Raw genomic sequence first — 20,095 nt, forward strand, 5'->3', positions numbered from 1 at the left:
GAACCAGGGATGTTCTCTCACTGAGCTACATCTGTAGCATTTTTCTTTTTCTTTCTTTCTTTCTTTTTTTTTTTTTTTTTTTTTTTTGGTGGTGGTGGTACTGGGGATTAAANTTTTTTTTTTTTTTTTTTTTTTTTTTTTTTTTTTTTTTTTTTTGATGTGAGAGGGAGACAGGATCTCAGTAGGTTGTAAAGGATGGCCTTCAAATTGCCATCCTCCATATTACTCTGCATTAAAAAATGTCAAAATCATAGAATTTGCAGGGAAATGGATGGCATTAGAACAGATTATGCTAAGTGAAGCTAGCCAATCCCTAAAAAACAAATGCCAAATGTTTTCTTTGATATAAGGAGAGTAACTAAGAACAGAGTTGGGAGGAAGAGCATGAGAAGAAGATTAACATTAAACAGGGGTGAGAGGTGGGAGGGAAAAGGAAAGAGAAGGGAAATTGCATGGAAATGGAAGGAGACCCTCATGGTTATACAAAATTACATACAAGAGGAAGTGAGGGGAAAGGGGGAAAAAAAACAAGGGGGAGAAATGAATTACAGTAGATGGGGTAGAGAGAGAAGATGGGAGGGGAGGGGAGGAGGGATAGTAGAGGATAGGAAAGGCAGCAGAATACAACAGACACTAGTATAGCAATATGTAAAACAGTGGATGTGTAACCGATGTGATGCTGCAATCTGTATACGGGGTAAAAATGGGAGTTCATAACCCACTTGAATCAAAGTGTGAAATATGATATGTCAAGAACTATGTAATGTTTTGAACAACCAACAATAAAAATTAAAGGAAAAAAAATTGCCATCCCCCAGCCTCGGCTTCACGAGTATCTGGGAATTACAGATGTGCACCACTGTGCCTAGCTTCTTCCACTTGCCTTCTCTCTGATCTTTGCCCTCTCTCCTTGGGGAAGGGCCTCAGTCAGTAAATCAAATGGTGAGTCCACAGCAACCTCAGTCCATAATCACTGAGGAGAGCCTTATATTTTCCCAGCACCATTTATTGACAAGACGGTCCTTTGTTCACTCTATGTACTTGGCACCTCTGTCGAGCATTGGCTGGCTAAAAGTGTGTGGATTTATTCCTGGGTTCCCTCTTCTGTCTCATTGGCCTTCATATCTATTTTTATGTCAGTACCATGCGGTTTTGTTATATAGCCTTATAATATATTCTGAGGTCAAGTCATTAAGTTCCTTCCACTAGCTTGCATGTGCTCAGGTCAGGATGGGCATTTCCCTCTGGTGCATTCTGAGCAGTCTCTGGTTCCTTTGAAGGGCCTCCCATGTGGGTAGACAGAGGGCAGCAGATAAAAACCTCCTCTCTCTTGCATCTACCCATAGCCAAGACCTAATATCTAGGGGGACAGGGGTGAAAGACTCTTGTCCTCCTGGGCTCCCCCTCTCACTCTCAGCTCTAATTGGAGGAAGGAGGGAAGAAGACCCCTGCCAAGCTCACCCCCTACACACACACTCAGAAGATAGGCCAGTTCCCTACCCCAAGCACTCTGCAACCAAATACCGCTGTTCCTGTAGCCAAGATGAAGCCACATGGCCTCAGAGGTGAAAAGATGCTGAGTAAAGGTCAGGTTCAAACCCGAGGTCCTCTGACACCAATGCCTTTGATACTGGTGTACTCTCTCAAGTAATAAATCTTAACTCCTGACATAACCAGTACAAACAGATTAACCCCCACTCCCAGTAGACAGGCCATTGATAAATTATTCATTTCAAAACCTAGGAAGTTTTTTGTATGCTTAAAAGTTATTCTGAAAACTGGATTAGATTAGTTTCAACAACAATCTTTGATAAAAATTCATACTTTCATTACTGGAATCCACCGGCACCTCAGATTCCTCTATGTTAACTTCACCTTAGAGGTCTCAGAAGCTACTGGTTTTAGCATATATACCTGGAGCTCCCTTGGAACACAGCCTCATTTGCAATTAAACTGAGGCTGTAGAGTTCATTCTGGCCCAAGCATTTAAATCTAAGTGCTTAATTCTTATCTGGGTTGCAAAATCCTACAATTATAAATCTCCAAACCAATTTGTGGTGAAATAAAATAAGCCCACATCTTTTTCAGCTTATGCTAACCATTCAATCACTTTAAAATGCTCCACTTAAAATGAACTTTTATTTCTACTTTTCTCAAAAGAAAATAATTGAAAGTGTCAGTTTGAAACATTGAACATAATTCAATGCAAGTGCCTATTTTATGAAGAATTATTTTCAAAGCTTCAAATAAAGAATGTACTATTTCCCACAGTTAATTATTTGAGAAAGTACATTTTGATAAAAAATAACTAGTGATTTGGGCAAGAGTTTAAAAATTATACCCTAAGTCATGTTTCCTTTTCTTGAAAAATGACATTACTAATAGTTTATGACAGCAAATTTATGAATCTAACCAGAAAAATGTAATTCTGAATGTACTTCTATTATGCAGTTCTTTTTTCTGGAATATTCTTTCATCAACACAGGCACCAAGCACCTATTAGGTGGAAAGCAAATGAAAATTAACTAGGCATACTTTTAGACACCAGGAACTGAGCAGCTAGTTCATTCTTCTTAACGAAAATATAGGAGCCTCATTTTTCCAAAAGGTGTAGGATCCATTAAAGAGAAAATACTGTGTTTGAAATGGGGAAACATCCCAGACAAATGTGTGGGAAGATGAGTAAGCTGAGGCTGTTCAGGGGCCACTCGGAACATGTTATTTCTACTAGGCATGGAGGGGCTGATGCCAGGGACAAGGTGTAATAGTGGTGGCTCTCAAAGACCATGGATCTCCTGAAGAGTGTGTGGGACTGAGTACCTACCCCCTGCCTCCAGCTCCCCTGTGAGGATGCTGGACATCTCAGCATGCCATGGACAGCAGGCAGCAGGCACACAGTTGTTCATTTGATTCCTGTCTAGTTGACCTCCTCTCTGTTCCCTAATTTTTCCCCCTAAGTCCACTTGGTGGCCACTATCTGTTCACAGAGCCTACCCTTTCAAGTTTATTCACTCAAAAGTGTTCTCATTCCAGGAAGACCCTATGCACCAGTGACCCTGCAGTATGAAACAAATTGCTGAAGATACTATGGCATGACCTTCCACCCCCATGAGCTGAACAGAGGCTCTGATGGGAATCCTGGGCCCCTGTGGTTCTTCCATACCTGTGTGACAGTGAGCTGCTCTGTGTTGAATGAGAACACTTCATGACTCAGTTGTTCAAAGACTGTCCAGATGAATATGAAAATTCTTAGAGAAGCTTCAGGCCACACAGGTTTTGAATCCCATGCTACTCTTAGGACCTGAAATACAGGCTATCTCCTTAGCATGTTAATTCCATAAAAATATTTTGAAAGAAAGTGTTTTTTTCTTCTTTATTTAAGATAACATTTAAACAGAAAACAGCAACCATGTAGACCATCACAGTACCCCAAATAGGTCTTGTCCCAAAGACAGCCATCTTCCTGACTTCTCGTTTTTGAACTTTGCACCAAATGAATTGATAGGCATTCTATTGCATTTGGCTTCCACTTTCAAAACTGAGGCTCAACTATATGAATACAACAGAAGATGAGTAGTAAATGACTTGTTTGTAATTTTGGGCTATGATTAACAGCACTGCTACTCACATTCCATCCAAGTATTTTCATAAACATTATATACACATTTTGGTTGCTTATACAAGGAGTGGAATTGGTGGCCCATAGGGTATAAAAATACCCCGATTAAGCAGAGATTTCCAAGCACTTTTCCAAACTATTTGCACCAATTTATACTCCTACCAGCCATGTGTGAGAGTTCCAGTTGTCTTTCAATTCTGTTAACACTTGGTGTTTTCATCTTTTCATTTTGATCACTCTGGTGGATGAGTGGAGGTATCAGACTGTGGTTTAATTATGAATCTCCCTGGTAATTTATAAAGGATTAATATCAATGTATATTGAACATTTGGATGTCCTCTTTGAGAAACACATACTTTATTATCTAGTTTTCTAAATATTTGTTTATATTCCTTATTCATTTGGATTTTTATATATTCTGGATGCAAATATTTTTTTTATTCTTAGAGTAGCTGGCTTTTGGTGTACAGATGTTCTTAATTTTAATGTACATATTTTTTCCATCTTTATTATTGGCACTTACTTATATGCCCTTATGGAGAAACCTCTCCTTGCCCAAAGGACATGAAAGTATTCTGCTATATTGTTTTCTAGAAGCCTTTTGGATTTGCTCTTCATATTTTAATCTCAGTTCACAGGGAATTTATTCATGTGTAAGATAGAAACAAAGTTTCATTCCTTCTTTTTCATGTGGATATTGAATTGAACTTAATTTTTTAAGGGACTATTCTTTTCTCTGCTTCTGTATAAGATCACTCTGTTATAAACAAACATATTTGTAAAAACACACACAAAAAAAGAATGCACCACAAGTGTTCTCCCCTGTGTGTTTCCACACTTTTCCTCTTGTTCCTTTGGTCTTTCTTGCAATTCTTTCAGAAGTGCAGCACTACCATAACTTTCACACTATCTTATAATCTTAAAATTACAATGGACTATTCTTCCTAATGGAATAGTCCTCTTCTGCTTACTTGACAATTCTGGATTATTTGTGTTTATATTCAAAGAATACAACAATTTTTCAAATTTTAACCCAAGAAAATCTGCTGGAATATTGGCTTATCAGTTATTAGATAATTGCAAAATATTCCCATATTTTAATCTTCAAAATAAATTAATGAGTATAGAACATTTCTATATTACTTAGTATATGTTAGTTAATTGCAATCCCATTTTATAGTTTTCTTTATAAAAGTATTTTTATCATTTATTAATGTACCTGGGAAAGTATATTTTTATGGAATTATGTAGATATAATTATGTTAGATATAACCCAAATTTTAATTTTTCTTTTTTGCTACTGGTATATGGAAATGTAGTTGATGTTCCTGTAGTGAAGTTTTACTTGGTAATACAAAACTAATATTACTAAATGGACTTCATTCTAATAATTAAATTGAAGATTTTTCCAGGTTTTTTAATATCCATAATGGTGTAATTTGGGAGTATAATTGTTTTGTTTCTTCCTTTTCTGTCCATTCATTTATTACTTCTTTTATTTGCATTACTACAGGTTCTGGAATCTCTTATCAATCAGGGTTGGCCTTAGCTGTCAGCTTTGTCTTTCTCCCAATACCAAAGATGGTGGGCATTTCACCAGCAGCTGTAATAGTTGCAATGAAAATGTTTCTTTTATCAAGTAAAGAAAGCTTCCTCCTTTTCCTACTTTCTAAGAGTTTTATCATAAATTGATGTTTATTTTTTCAAACTTTTTCCTCCATTGATTAAAAATGATAATAACCAATTCCTCCTATGTTAGCTAATGTGGTGAATCACTCATTGATTTTCCAATACAAAACCATCTTTTATTGTAGTAAATCAAACTGATGTGGGCATAATAACTACATCATCAGTTATCAATGTTTTCTTTTTTAAAATTTCAAATTACCTAACTTGACTCCATAATCTATTTCCAAATATCCAACCAGAACATAGCATTTTCCATCTTTTTTCTTTTTTAATTATGCTTTAATTAGTGAATTCCACATGATTCTGCACTTCATCAGAACATATTTATAGATGCATGCAATATAATTTGGTCCATTTCATTCCCCAGAATTTTCCCCTTCTCTCCCACCTCCCTCTCCCTGACCCTCTTCTTTTACTCTACTTATCTTTCTTCTATTTAACTGTTGCATTATACTTACATAAGAAATGATTGACACTCAGTTAAGTGCTAAAGAGGTTACATAATATTATTGATGACATAAAGCCTGGGTAATTTTCACCATATTCATTAGCTATTACCATGAATATGACAAGTAACCTCTAGGTTACTTGCCTAAGTTTGAAATAATAAATGCGATATTACAGTTATTGCTTTCTGAAAAGAATCTATTCAAGGTTTAGAACATATATATTGAATTTTTTTAAAAAAAAAGCTCAATTTTATTATATTCTCAAGTTTGCTCCTTAAGTTTCTAGAGTGATAAACAGAAGATTGTCAAATGATTGGCTCTCACACAGATAGGACTCGGAAAATCCCTAAAACCCCTTAACAGAAGCACACTGAATTTTTAACCCCAAACCCAAAGGAATAAAACAACTATGCAGTGTTTATACACACACAGTGACCCACTAACCAATTAATCAGTAAATCTGTTTTTCTTTTCTGTTTCATTAGAATAGAATGTAGATTGTGAAATGTCTTTGCTTTCCTACCTGCTTAAAAAATAAATCTTCTTTGAAGCGTAAGCATCTTAGCTCCCCCTCTATCCATCAACACCACATACTGATCCTAACTGCCTTCCTCATATTAAGTGATGCTTGGGATCACCTTCCCAACTCCTACCCACATTTGAGGGACTTCAAGATCCATGTAGGTGGCACCAGCCATGCTCGGGTTTCCTCATCTACTGTGATCTTCTTTGCCCAGCCATGCTCGGGTTTCCTCATCTACTGTGATCTTCTTTGCCCTCATTATGAAACCAGCAACTTCCACACACACATCCTAGGGTAGAAATTACAGTTGAAAATGTCAGGGGACATTCAGGTTGATGCAATCTTTCAGTTGCATGAGGTGGTATGGTGCAGCTTGAGCTCACCCAGAAGGAGAAGGCTGAGCACTTGGTGGGGGGACAAGGACCCTCATACCAACTGCTGTCCCATACAAGTGAGTCCAGCAAGGCTGCCCTTCTCCTTTACTAGGAAAAGAAAATTCCAGATTCATATATGAATCTGTTAGTTAATCAAGTTTGGCTCAATTAAAAGCAAAATAAGTTATAGGTTACGGCTAGAGCACCTGCCTAGCATATGCAAGGCCCTGGGTTCAATCTCCAGCATTGGAAGAGAGAGAGAGAAAAGTAAAACAACAATAACAAAAACAGAAGAAGAAAACAACAGGAACAGCATGGTGTGGTCAAACTGCTCATGGGCTCTGATTCCCAATTCTCACCCTGGCACACCCTCTTCCCACTCAGGGCAACTCCCATCTATAGAAACTGAGGTCCGTTGTCCTTCTCACCCATCCTTCTTGCTCTTGATCTGTCTAGTCCAAATCTCATCCAGACCTGAGACTTTCCCTAGGTCCATTCTGCCATACTCTCTGTCACCCAGTCATCATCTGGCCACCATGGCCTTATGCTTGGAGATGTTCCTTTGGAGATGCCTTCTCTCATCAGTCACCCTGAACTAGTCACCTGTCCAGCATACAGCAGCCTTCCAAGGAGTTTTACCCTGTCATACCCCTTGGAAGATGTTCTTTCAAGGAAAGATATATTTGTCTTGGTGTCTCCTGCACCCAGGACCCTGTCTTGTAGAAGGAATATGCTGTGATCTCAATGTGTTTGTCTCCAGAAATAAACATGCTGAAATCCTAGGAGGTGGCAATTTTGGAGGTGATCAAGTCATGAGGGTAGAATGCTCAGAAATGGGATTAGTGCCTTTATAAAGGAGACCCCAGAGACCTCCTTTTACTCTTTCTACCATGTGAGGACATTTGAGAAAGTACCATCAATGAAGAAGAAAGCAGCCCTCATCAGGCACCAAATCTTCCAGTACCTTGAGCTTTGCCTTTCAGCTTACAGATTGTAAAGAAAAAAAAAAATTTCTTTTATTCATAAAACAGGCCTCTTGAAAGGACCAAGAGAGAATGAGAATAAAGGCATCTTCCAATCATTTTTAAACCGGGAGCTTTAAAATTAGAACAAGCTATTTTGCCAGAATTTTCTCCAACTCAGTGACTCCCTTTTTATCCTGCAGCAGTCAGTTTAGCTCTGTGGTCATAATCATTTGTACTTTAATATCTGGACATCTCCTAACCTTTTAACGATGGCAAGTTGCCTAATCTCTAAACCTCAGATTTCTCATCTATAAAATGGGAGCAAAATGATACAATTCAGGGCTACTGTGAAGAACTCATGCTCCACTGGAGACCATAAACATAATACTTAGCACATAGCCAGCACTCAGTCATTTTTCACTATTATTATTGTTATTGCTTTCACCCCATCTGAGCAGTTAACAGAATCCTGCCCTCCCAGCCCATAGTCCCATACTAACAATTTTCAGCCTAATATTTTTTTTTCTTTTTCTTTTTCTTTTTCTTTTGGCTTGGGGAATGGACCTTGAATGAGCAGCATCAAAGATACCACCAGCAAGAAATGTGCTCCTTGTGATTCCATTGCAGAGTCAACCCCAGGGAAAATGCTGAGATGGTACTCTGCCTCTTGTGGGATCACAGTCTGGTGGGGACCAATAGGCACACACACAGCCAGCCAGAGGATGCTGAGGGGTTTGCTGGACCATCCTCTCACTGGCTGCAAAGGAGAAATTGGAGAACCACTAGAAGGAGATTAGGATTTGTTCCCTCTGCTTACATCATAGAATGAGAAGAAACTCTTCATTTAGAGAATATCAAAACCAAAGACAAGAGGTTTCTCAGCTGCATGATTGTCTGCCCCTCCATGTTTGAGACAGATTGGAGTAAATTCGAGCTGGTTGATCCCAGACTTCATGAGAATGACCAGGAGTGGGATTCCAAGATGGGAGCAGGCAGAATTGGGGTAAAGCATGTCATCTCTAGAGTCATATGGTTTGATTTTATAGTATTTTTTCACAGTTTTACTGAGGTGTGATTGATAAATAAAAATGGTATATATCAAAGGTTCACAATATTATGTTTTGATTGATGGAGATGCTGTGATCAATCTAATTAGCATGTCCATTACTTCACAGAGCTGCTGTGGTAGGGTAGGGTGGTGAAAACATTTAATATGGACTCTCTTAGCAAATTTCAAGTGCACCATACATTATTATTAACTATAGTCAACTTGCTGTATGTTAGATCCCAAGAACTCATTCTTCCTACACCTGAAAGTTTACACTGTTTGACCAACATTCCCCTATTTCTCCCATCCTAGTTTTCTAATTCCTCGCACCTCCCTCCTGATTCTTTAAGTTCTTTTTTTTTTTTCACATATAAGTGAGATCATTGGCTGCTTTTGTTTACATTTTGACTCTGAGTCTTCTTATGTGCATGACCATGGACGGGTAAACACCTAGGCATTAATTGCCCCTCTGCAAAATGGTGATAATTAGAATAATGCCCACTTGAAATATTGTTAAAATTAAGTCAAATAATATGAGCAGAATGTTCAGCACTGTGCCTGGCCTATAGCAAGTTCTAGATAAGTGATATTTACTTTTTTAGTAAAGATATATATAAATGCAAAATTATAATAGTATCCTCTTATCCACAGAGGGTACATTCCAGGACATTCTGCAGATAGTTAAAACTTCAATATTGAACCTTCTGTATATGCTATATTTTTTCATATATACATATCCATAATAAAGCAATTTATAATGTAGACACAGTAAGGGATTAATAACAATAGCTAGTCATAAATAGATCAATTATAACAAGGTACTGTAATAAACATTATTTAAAACTAAAGGATTATTTATTGGGGGATTTTCCATTTAATATTTTCAGGCCATGGGTAAGGAGAACATAGAAAGCAAAAGAGCAAATGAGAGGGAATAACTTTAATTGGAGTTCAAGTGATTATGATCACAGGGCTGCACCACACCACTGATTTGAAGATGATTCTGGGGATGGTGGCATGTGAGGGTAAAATTTTTCTAAGTGAGAAATAAACAGCATTTCTGTGAGAACAGGTAGCAAGGGCAAACGTGCAGAAGTATGAACGAGCTAGTGTCCTCTCACCCATGAACTCTAACACAGTGAGCAGTTGCCCACAGCCTTAAAGAGGGAGAGCTGGGGCTGTCACTGGCAAGTGGCTCCCAAGACTTATAGAGTCCTCTCTACACGCCCCAAGACATTTTCCAGTCACACAGCTATTTTCTCAGTGTGGTAAAGTCATTTCAGTTCCCACCAATGGAGACAATGTCTCCTGCCCAGATTTCAGGTCTTGCTCTTCTCCAGGCTAAGCATATGCTCAGTTGCCTCCCCAAGGGGCCCCTATCTGGCTCACTATCGTTTTGCTATGGCTTGACTCCAACAGGCCCCCAGCTGGCTCTGTTAGGGCCCATTCAGCTCACTGAAAACTCCTGGACACAGGCCAAAACTCTGAGAAAACATGACTTTATAATGACTTTGTTTTTGTTCTACCTGCTTTCAAACTTAGCACTCTAATCTTATTTTTCTATTTTTTTCTTTCCTTGTCATTATGATTTCATGACCCATACTTATTCAACCAATTTATCAATCTCACATCTGACTGGATGTGTTTTTCCTTTCCCAGAAGTTTTGTAATGAGTTGCTGGAAAGGGTGTTTTGTAGGTGACTGGAGACTGTGGGCATGTGTGTTCACAGTCCCTCGCTCGGGCCCCTGCTGGGGGAACATGGAGTCCAGGTACCCATTTCCCCAGAAATTCTGAGTACACAAGTTGAAGGTTTCTCTTGTCTAATGAGGCTGCAACATATCAATATTCAGTCCATGCCCACACAAGGGCTACGAAGTGGCAGGTTTGAGGACCAGAACACTGGCTTCTTTGGCAATGTCCTCCAAGTTTCTAATTCCTTCCTGCAGGTTTTCATCAAGGATAGAACCATTGTAGTCTACCAGCTATGCCAGACACACAGAAGCTCCTAGCAGCTATATCATTACTGCTCAACCCAAAGCTGCCTGCCTCAAGAGCAGCTTAGCACCCTACCCAGGCCACTGGCAGGCGTCTCTGACCTCTAACAGGATCCAAATGAGACAGATTATGCCTTGACATAGGTTTGAATCCAGGATCCACCCATGTTTGGCTGTGAGCCCAAGAAAAATCTCATATCTCTGCTTCCAATTTCTTCATTTGGCAAGGGAACATTTCTGTGCTACAGGGTTTCTATAAAATACATATAAAAACATATACCCTGTAAGTGTTTCATTTCTATTTTTGCAAATTTTATCCAACTACTATATTCAATTAAAGTGTGACTTCTGTGGGAATCTTAGCTGGCTCCAGCTGCTATAACAAAATTCTACAGATTGGGTGCTTAACATATAAATTTTCCTTCACTCCAATTCTAGAGGCTGAAAGTATAATCAGGGTTGTGACCCAATCAGTTCCTGATGAAAGTTCTCTTCCTGATTTGCAGATGCCCTCCTTACTATGTCCTCACATGGTGGAAAAATATCTCCCACATCTCTCATACAGGGAACTAATCCCATCACAAGGACTCCCAAAGACCCACCTCCAAAAAACATCACCCTGTGAGTAAGATCCAACATATGTAATTTGGGGGAAAAGAACATTTAGATTATACTAGTTAGGGGGAAGAAAACTCAGAAGAATCCCAACTCCTGCAAATCTATTCTTGAAATTATTTTTTTTATTTTTTTGCCAGTATTATTCAACCTCATGACTTTTAAATTGTTTTCCAACTCAGATTTCTCTCTAAAAGTCAAGAATCACAGGTAATGTGGCCTTGGATACTATGCTGAGTGAGGCCAAGGAGCACAGGCCATCCATATAGCCAGCATGAGTGTGATCAGGCCCCCTTACCCAGATGGTGAGTAAGGCCAGAGCAGCAACATGCAGGCAAGATTCTTCAGGGAACAAAAGAAAGCATGCACTATGGACCAGTGTGACCGAAATAAGGCCTGGGCTTATAAGACAGTGCTAAGCCACTGTCTGGCCAGCAGGTGCAGCCCCAGGAGAAGAGATCTTGCCATAGCCTCTGGTCTGGTGGCTGGCTGTGACTTAAGTCCATTCAAATACCCTGTGACTGTCTACCTCCAGTGCCACTGACCTTTGTGCATCTATCATGACATGTAAACCAGGCACTTGTGCTCTACTGTGCCTTATGATAGCTCTTGGAGGAACAGAAGAGACTATTGAGGATGCCCTGATGGGGGTAAGCACATAGAAAAGAGTCCAGTGATAGCAGGGCCAAGTCAAAAAGGAAGCCAACAACACACACTCTCCTGTATCCAGGAAGGTAGCATCCCACTCAGAAGCTGAGGACTTAACTACACCATGGCTGTTCATGAATCCTACTGATGGCTGGGCAAAGCTGTAGACTTAAACCCAGACACCATTACACTCATGCTTGAATCACCCAAGCCACATGAGGCTCTGTAACAGCATGTGCAAAGCCATTCTTCATTTGGATTGTAAAAAACCACTCTGAATCTTAGCAGGAAAACAATCATTCTCACACTTGACCCAAACATAATGGCTAACTGAAATCTGCAGTAGTGTTCAAACTCTTGCATGAATATGTGAAAAGAAAGGCAGGGCAACAAGAAAATCGAATGACTGTGCTCTGTATGAAAATAAATCACAAGCACATTGAATGGTTTTATATTTTATAAATGATCCTCTAATTGTTGACACTTTAGAAAGTCCCTCCTGATAGCCATGTTATTTGCAAGATGGGCAGAAATTCAACTTTCCCTGCTGTTTATCTCATCCACCAATGGATCACCTTTGTGAATCACAGACCCGTATGTGCCTCAATTAATCAGCAGGCATTATTTTGTCTCAGAAGACACCTAGATCTTCTCTCCTGCACCCAGCTAGAATGTACCTATTATTGAAGTCATTGCTAAAGACTTGAATGAATCAGATTTTACCTTTGAAAGACTGGTCAGTAGAAGCAAATTAAACAGGATTAGAACTCACTCCATGTAGGTAGCTAACACTTATTTTGTGCTGGGTAGTATTGTAGAGCTGACTCTTTATTATTTTATCTTATTTTTAATATTTTATTTTATCTTGAAAATCATGAGAATTTTTCAAATTACCCATCAGATTGCTGCATTCATATTGCTACAGTTGAAAGACCAAGAATAATGCTATCAAAACAAATGTCTCTTGTAGATTGTTAGAGATGTAATTAATGCCTGAGAAGGCCCCCTAAAAATGAAATCATTCATTTGTGACTCTTTCTTGCTCTTTCATTTTGATTGTGGCCTGGGTCAATGTCAAAAATTATGGATGAACCAGGTACCCAGAAGGTACTTAATAAATACCTGTGAACAAATAAGTAATGTAAAAATCATGGGGTGTAATTGCAGGCCATGGGTTGTGGGTTCCATATTTTGACACTAACTAGCTCTGAATGAACTAAGTAAGTTTAGGGGAAATCACTTCACTAAGTCAATGAGCACAGATGTGTGTCAAGGGCTGTAGACATGGTTAGACCACCCTCGAGTTCAGAGTGCCTCCTATGTGTCTAGCCCTTGCTACTCACTTTAAACATATTGCTAGGGTTATTCTAATACAGCTATAATTCCAAGTAGAAATAGATATAGAGATAATGCTACAAGCTGTGCTCAATGAAAAAAAAATGTGTTTAGAAATAAAATTTGACTACAAGGTCCACTTTGTAGCAACCTCACCTGGAGATACAAATGCCAAACTAGAAAGAATTAAGAGGTTTTTAGTTTTTAGCTAAGAAGTGGACAAACCAAAGCAATGGAATTGTTTTAATCGATGTTCACACACACACAGGCACACACACGTGTGCACACATGTGTGCACACACATACACACAGACACACACACACACAGTCTTCTGCAGGGGAAGTTTAATTATCTCCATTCTATTCCCATTGCCAGTAGTCTGTTAAAACTATAAAAAAAAAAACTGTAAAAATTTTTTTTCTAAGCATCCCCTAGCATTTTCTGCAGTAGAGAATTGTTTCCTTCTCCTTGCCATCTACCAAAGAACAGATTTCTAATGTTCTTAACACAATGAAGGAAAAAAAAAAAAAACAGGTAGATGAAGTGATGGGTATGTTAATTCATTTGATTGAATCTTTCTACTACATAGACCAAAACCCCATATTTGCACCACATAAATATACACAATTGGTAATTTTCAATTATAAGTAAATTTTAATAATTAAAAATCAAGTTTAAAAACCCCCATCTGACCCTATATACATGTATGATTACATGACTGGTGTGACTCTGAACCATGTACAGCCAGATGAATGAGAAGTTGTGCTCTGTGTACAATGTGTCAAAATGCATTTCACTATGATGCATAACAATTAGAACAATTTTTTTTTTAAATCTCCCCGTCTGGCACAGTGTCTGCCCCTATTGGTCCCTCCCTTGTACTCTCATAGTACAGTTTCTAGTGCTCTCTATGGGGAATAAGACATTGCTTTGTAGGAAGAGCTGAGTGGGCCTCAATGGGAAGATAGCCACTGTTCAGCTTTGTAGTCTTAGAACCCAGCATGGGCCATGGAAATAGCTTGTTGAATGCATGCAGTGAACGCAAGATGCTCTGTGCATACTTGCACTTCCCATGCCTGGTGATAGTTTGGGGTGATCAAGACATCGAAGGACTACCTCTAAGGCCAGGGAAAATCTAATCCATTCATTGGAGCAAAGAAAATATCGATTGCCTGTTCTCCTACCTTCCCCTCTGTAAGGCTTTGTGGGAGAACAATGGTATAAAGGAGATGCTTAAAAGCATGGCCTTGAACAAGACAGAAAGGGGAGGTTTCTTAAGTCAGAAGCCTGTTAAGTACTGGCTGTTAGTCCTCAGGGGTGAGTTTTCAGTTTCACTTATTGTTCCATTCATGCAGCCACTCAGTAAGATTTACCAAGCACAATATGGGACAGGGGCTAAGTCAAAGACTGAAGGGGAAGGATGACAAAAATACAGCTTATGATCAACATACCTACAAAATAATAGAAAAAAATAGAGTAAAACATCCTGCTATAGAGATGTGAGGATGACGGATGTGTGAGGGGAACAATCAGGGGAGGAAAATGGGCAAGTGGGGGACAAAGGCACCTCTTACACATTGCATTGTTGAACTGAACTAATACATTGTTCTAACGTTATCAGGTTTACATTATACTATTACCTAGATCGAAGTAAATTAATCAAAAGCTAAAGAAAAAAAGGAAGCTCGAATCTATGACACCCATAGATGTATCAAGCCACACTCAGCATTTCCATTCTACAAGTGACTCCTGCCTCCACTTGAGGCTGAAAGAACCCTGAGGCTTCTAGACCCTTCCCTTGATAATCCTGGATCACTTGTGGTGGCCATCCTGTGTGCTGCCTTAATGTGCTGACAGCCTCAAGCAGGGAAGAACGCACCCAGAACAAAACTGAAATGATACTGCCAGATCCACACCATGCTGGAGGAAGGCTTTCTCCTCACCTGAAGCTCTTCTCCTGAAGTGCTTTTCTCAATGTTATGACTACCTTTTTATTTAAATCCTTACTCAGTTACCTCAGATGGTGATCCCAAATCCAATTGATGACATCGGATCATCTCTCCAGGAAGTCTGAGCGGAGAGCTTCCCAGCGCACCTTCTCAGGTAAACAGGCTGCTATGAGTATACCCTCTTCCGGGCTGGTCCACTGTCTCATGGCAATTATGTTCAATGCAGAAATTACCTGAGAAGTAAAGAATAGAGAATGTCTCACATGTCATTGACACGCAGCAGAAAGGAAGGTGGCAGGCGGGGAAAGATAGGTGTTGACAGACTGCAGGTGAGATCCAAAGAGATAGACCACACATTCCAGGGGCAAAGTAAGGGGGTCAGGTATGGATGACACCAAAAAAGCATGAAGGAGCAACACTCATCCTCATGAGCAACAAACAAGAATCCCCAAGTTCTTCTAAGAGTAGAAGAGTTCACACCTTACATACAGGACAGGAAGCCTGGGGGAGGCCACTATGACAAGCACCTCAGGACCACAATGATAGCTCTGAAGACCCAGAAGATCATCTGGGAGCAGGGGTGGAGACTGACATTCATGCAGGGGAGGGTGAGTGGCAGTTGATTAGGCTCTGGAAAGCCATTCCCTGCCTCCCCAGCAGCTAACATTGTCATTTTATTTGTGAAGAAGATAGAGGAGTAATCAGAGGAGAATCTCTTGCATTCTGAATCCCCATCCTCTCGTTATTCCTCATGAACCCATCCTCCCTATAAATTTTAGAATCATCTCATCAATGTAAATGCAGAACACTAATACCAGTGATACTGATTCATAAATTTAGGAAGAGATTAACATATTGGTAAATATCTGGCATTTTTGGTTATTTTTTCCTTAGTATTTGATAATGTCATGAAACTATTGTCAAAGGTGACTTCTATTCACTCATTTTTAATCCTTTGTGATCAATATAAAAATGTAACTACTTTTATATTTATCTTCTTCGCAGCCACTTTTCTCAACACGTTGATTTGGAACTCTCTCCTTCTTTAGACTCCACTTTGCCTCCTCTTCATCTTCAAACTCCACTAGAGAGGAGTCAATCAGACTCTACTCCTTTCATGCCTCATTGACATTTCTCTCTCCCTAATCATTCCACAAGCCCCAAGGTTATCCTCTTTGTCAAGTTCAGTGGCCTCATGTCAGCTCCTGCCTTCCTCAAGATCTCTGATTGATCTGGTACAGTGGCTGATCTAGTCCCATTGTTCTAGGAATCTGTTCTCTGGCATTTTGCCCCCTCTCTCTCTAACTGTTCCTCACCAGTCTCCACCATACTCCTGAAATCTGATTTTACTCAGGACCCATCTTCTTTACTGTTCTTGGGCTCAACTCTACAGTGTACATCTTACTGAAAGACTTGGAGACTGCAATTGCTCTAACTGGTAGCTGTGCTATAACAATATTTTTACATTCAGCCAAAACCATGGATTACAGAGTATAAAGCGGAATTTAAAATTGAAGTCTTCAAGGAGACTTTTCACTTGAAGCAAACATTTAAATCTGTGATACAAACTCACACTTCAGTTCTCTTCTAGATATATTTTGGTAGAAAGTTTTGAGAAACGGTATCCTAGAGAATCAAATCATCACTTCTCAAAATACAGTAGGATGTACAGATTCAACACTCCACATCCACAGTCTTATTCCTTCAATTCCATCCTGCAATCAAATAGATCTGGGGCATATCCGACAGAGCCTGACTGTAGTTGTAAACCTCGAGAGGGAACCACAACTTAGCACAAACTGGGCTGCCTAGAATGTGGCATTTTTATGTATGAATGTGTAGATTTCTTTGCCTTCTAGCCAATTTTTGAAATCAAATGAAATGCCAAATAGTAGGATCTTCCTATGATCTCCCACTGGACTAAAATAAGAATAAGAGCATCAAATAAATAGAATTGGAGAGGTACATTTCAATCAATTGTTTTAAGCTTATTTTTCCCATGGCTTAGCTATTGTGAATTGAGCTGCTATAAATATTGATGTTGCTATGTCACTACAGTATGCTGATTACAAGTCCTTTGGGACTTATTGAGCAGTGGAAAAACTAGGTCAAATGGTAGTTCCATTCCAAGTTTTCTGAGGAATCTCTGTACTGCTTTTCAGAGTGGTTGCACCAATTTGTAGTCTTTTTTCCCATACTAATTAGAATAAGTTATAATCCAGGTACATACAATATGTCAGACAGAATACATACTATTGTCATATATACCTAAAAAGAACTAATAGAAATTTTAAAAAAATAAAAGTTTATTTTTTTCTATTAGCATTGGAAATAATTTATTTAAACTGAGAATGCTTATAATGACAACCTACTTTCTAATTAATAGCTCACATTAGAATAATATTCACCCTTGGAATCAATTTTTTTTTTCTCCTGGATCACTACCAAAACATAAGTAATTGCAGTCCAAATGACAATTTGTTTATGATTTCTTCCCAAAGAAATAATACAATTCTCAGTAGCATCTCTTCCAGATGCAATATGTCAGCACTTTACCATTTTTTTCTGAGTGACATTGCTACATGTCCACTTAAATAAAAATCAAATCCCATCTGGGCTGATCACTTGGCTAAAATAACAAGTTTCCTGATGGGTGTTTGTTTTATTATGGAATTTCATCCCAGAAATCCACAATCAGGAATATTGTATTTTAGGGCTTATATGTAGAGAAAAGCCCATTGACTTTTGTTTTTGTTGTCATTTTGTTTATGTATTTGGTGTGGCAGAATTTACTGGACCACTTCTGTCATACTTAGTATCTGGGCCAGCAATTTCAATTCCATTAGTCATGGATAAAGAGACTGTGAGATACATGGGAACCCATTAATTTAATTACAATATAATCATATTCTATCAGTATTGCCATTTTAACTTAACTTTTCCTCACTCAACAGTTTATTAGTGGTATAATTTTATTCTGAACAGATAGGGGTTTTTTCCATTCAATCTATGATAAGATCACAAACATTGACCAGCTCTAACTTCATTTTCTTTTTTTTTTTAATGTTGGAACTTTTAAACATTTTTTATTACATGGTTCCTTTTCAACATGAATTAAATGACACTTTAACAACTCTGAATCATAAATTATTGAATAAGCCTGAATAATATTTTGAACATTATTAAAATCAAACTTTTAATAAACCAAAAGTTAAACAAAAAGTTTCATTGTGAGTCTCCAAAAACTGAAATCCCACTCATACTGGCACAAACTTCAGTACTGATAAACCTGAATTCACATAACTGAAAGTGACTGGCTCCACTCCAGGGCACATCTCCTCTATTTCGTTTTGGGTTTTCTGTTTTAAAAAAGAAAGCATTACATCTGACTTCAGAGTCAATTTTCATTTACTATTTTAGGTTGCGGTTTGAATAAATAAGATTTTTTTTTTGCAAAACCCCCCCACCACACACACACACACACACACACACCAGAAATAAAATCCTCTTTTGGTTTGATTTCATGTTGACCAGTCCTCAACCAGTCTAGGGATAACCTTCAATAATCTTCAATGATCCTAGTCTTTCCCCCACTCAATTTACATCAAAGAGCTGTTTTCTCCCCCAACCCCTCATAAAATGAGATGAGCATTTCAGTTACTTCCAGCATTTCTCTATCAGTGTCAATATTGCTGTGGATTCAGCCTTCTATGTAAGTAAGCCAATTCCCCTAAAAAAAATCATTTCCCATATATCTATGAATCTATATATATTTCTTCTATTATATGCCTGATAACTATTTAGCTTCATATTTTAAAGATATTTTCACTGAGTGTAGAATTCTAGCTGGCAAGTTGCACTTATTTTTGGACTGTACACAATGCTGCTGTGTTGACTTCTTACTTGGTTTCCAGCAAGAATTCCACTGTCATCCTTATTGTTGTTCTGTTTTGTTTGTTGCTTTTAAGATTTTTTTTTCCTTTAACATTAGTTTTGAGCCACATTGTTACAATACACATTGGTTTAATTCTCTTCATGTTTCTTGTGCTTGAAGTCATTGAGTTTCATGGATATGTAACTTTATGATTTCCATCAGATTTGGAGGATTTTTAGCTGCCCACTATTTTTAAGCTCCACCTCTCTGTCCTCTCCTTCAAGGATTCCAATTACACATATATTTGGCTACTTACATCTGTCCCATGGTTCCTTATACTCTCGTATATCACATTTTCTTATCTATTTGCATGCCTTACACTTTTTATTGATTTCATACATTTCAAATTTTATATACTTGGAAATATGTTAAATATTTTGAGTTTAATATTTGTTTACTGTGACCAGAACAGTACCCACACACCACAGCTCACTATTCCCATCTACTGAGACAAGACAATTTTGTGCACTCTGCCTCATTCCTGGTAAATCATGAGTCTTTCCACATTCTCTGATAGAAGAAACATTCTTCTTAGCCAACTGTGTCTACTAGCCATTGTTTCTAATTTGAGGAAATTTAATAAAAGATTGTTTGAATTCAAACCAATACTCCTCAAATTATTCCATTAATTAGAAAAGGAGGGAATCCTTCCAAACTCATTCTATGAGGCTATTATCATCTTGATAACAAAACCAGGCAAAGACACATCAAGGAATGAAAATTTAAAAGCAATATCCCTGATGAACATAGGTGCAAAAATTCTCAGTAAAATTTTAGAAAATTGCATACAAAAACATATTTAAAAAATAGTGCACCATGATCAAGTGAGGTTCATTCCAAGAATTCAAGAATACACATAATAAACATAATTCATCACATCAATAGACTTAAAGGTAAGAATCATATGAGTATATCAATTAGGGCATAGAAAGCATTTGACAAAATACAGCA

General features: G+C 38.3%; 1 long non-coding RNA gene across 2 annotated transcripts in view; it reads right to left on the reverse strand.

Annotated features, from left to right (window-relative positions):
* Positions 1-14,013: 14,013 nt before the first annotated feature.
* LOC107146242 overlaps positions 14,014-20,095 on the reverse strand; it is a 126,571-nt gene continuing 120,489 nt past the window's right edge. For both annotated transcript variants that reach the window (XR_007341749.1, XR_001504017.2), the window contains exon 3: positions 14,014-15,443. This is a non-coding gene — a long non-coding RNA (uncharacterized LOC107146242). The remainder of the gene's footprint in view (positions 15,444-20,095) is intronic.

Source organism: Marmota marmota, unplaced genomic scaffold (genome assembly GCF_001458135.2).
Source record: "Marmota marmota marmota unplaced genomic scaffold, marMar, whole genome shotgun sequence".
NCBI lineage: Eukaryota > Metazoa > Chordata > Mammalia > Rodentia > Sciuridae > Marmota > Marmota marmota.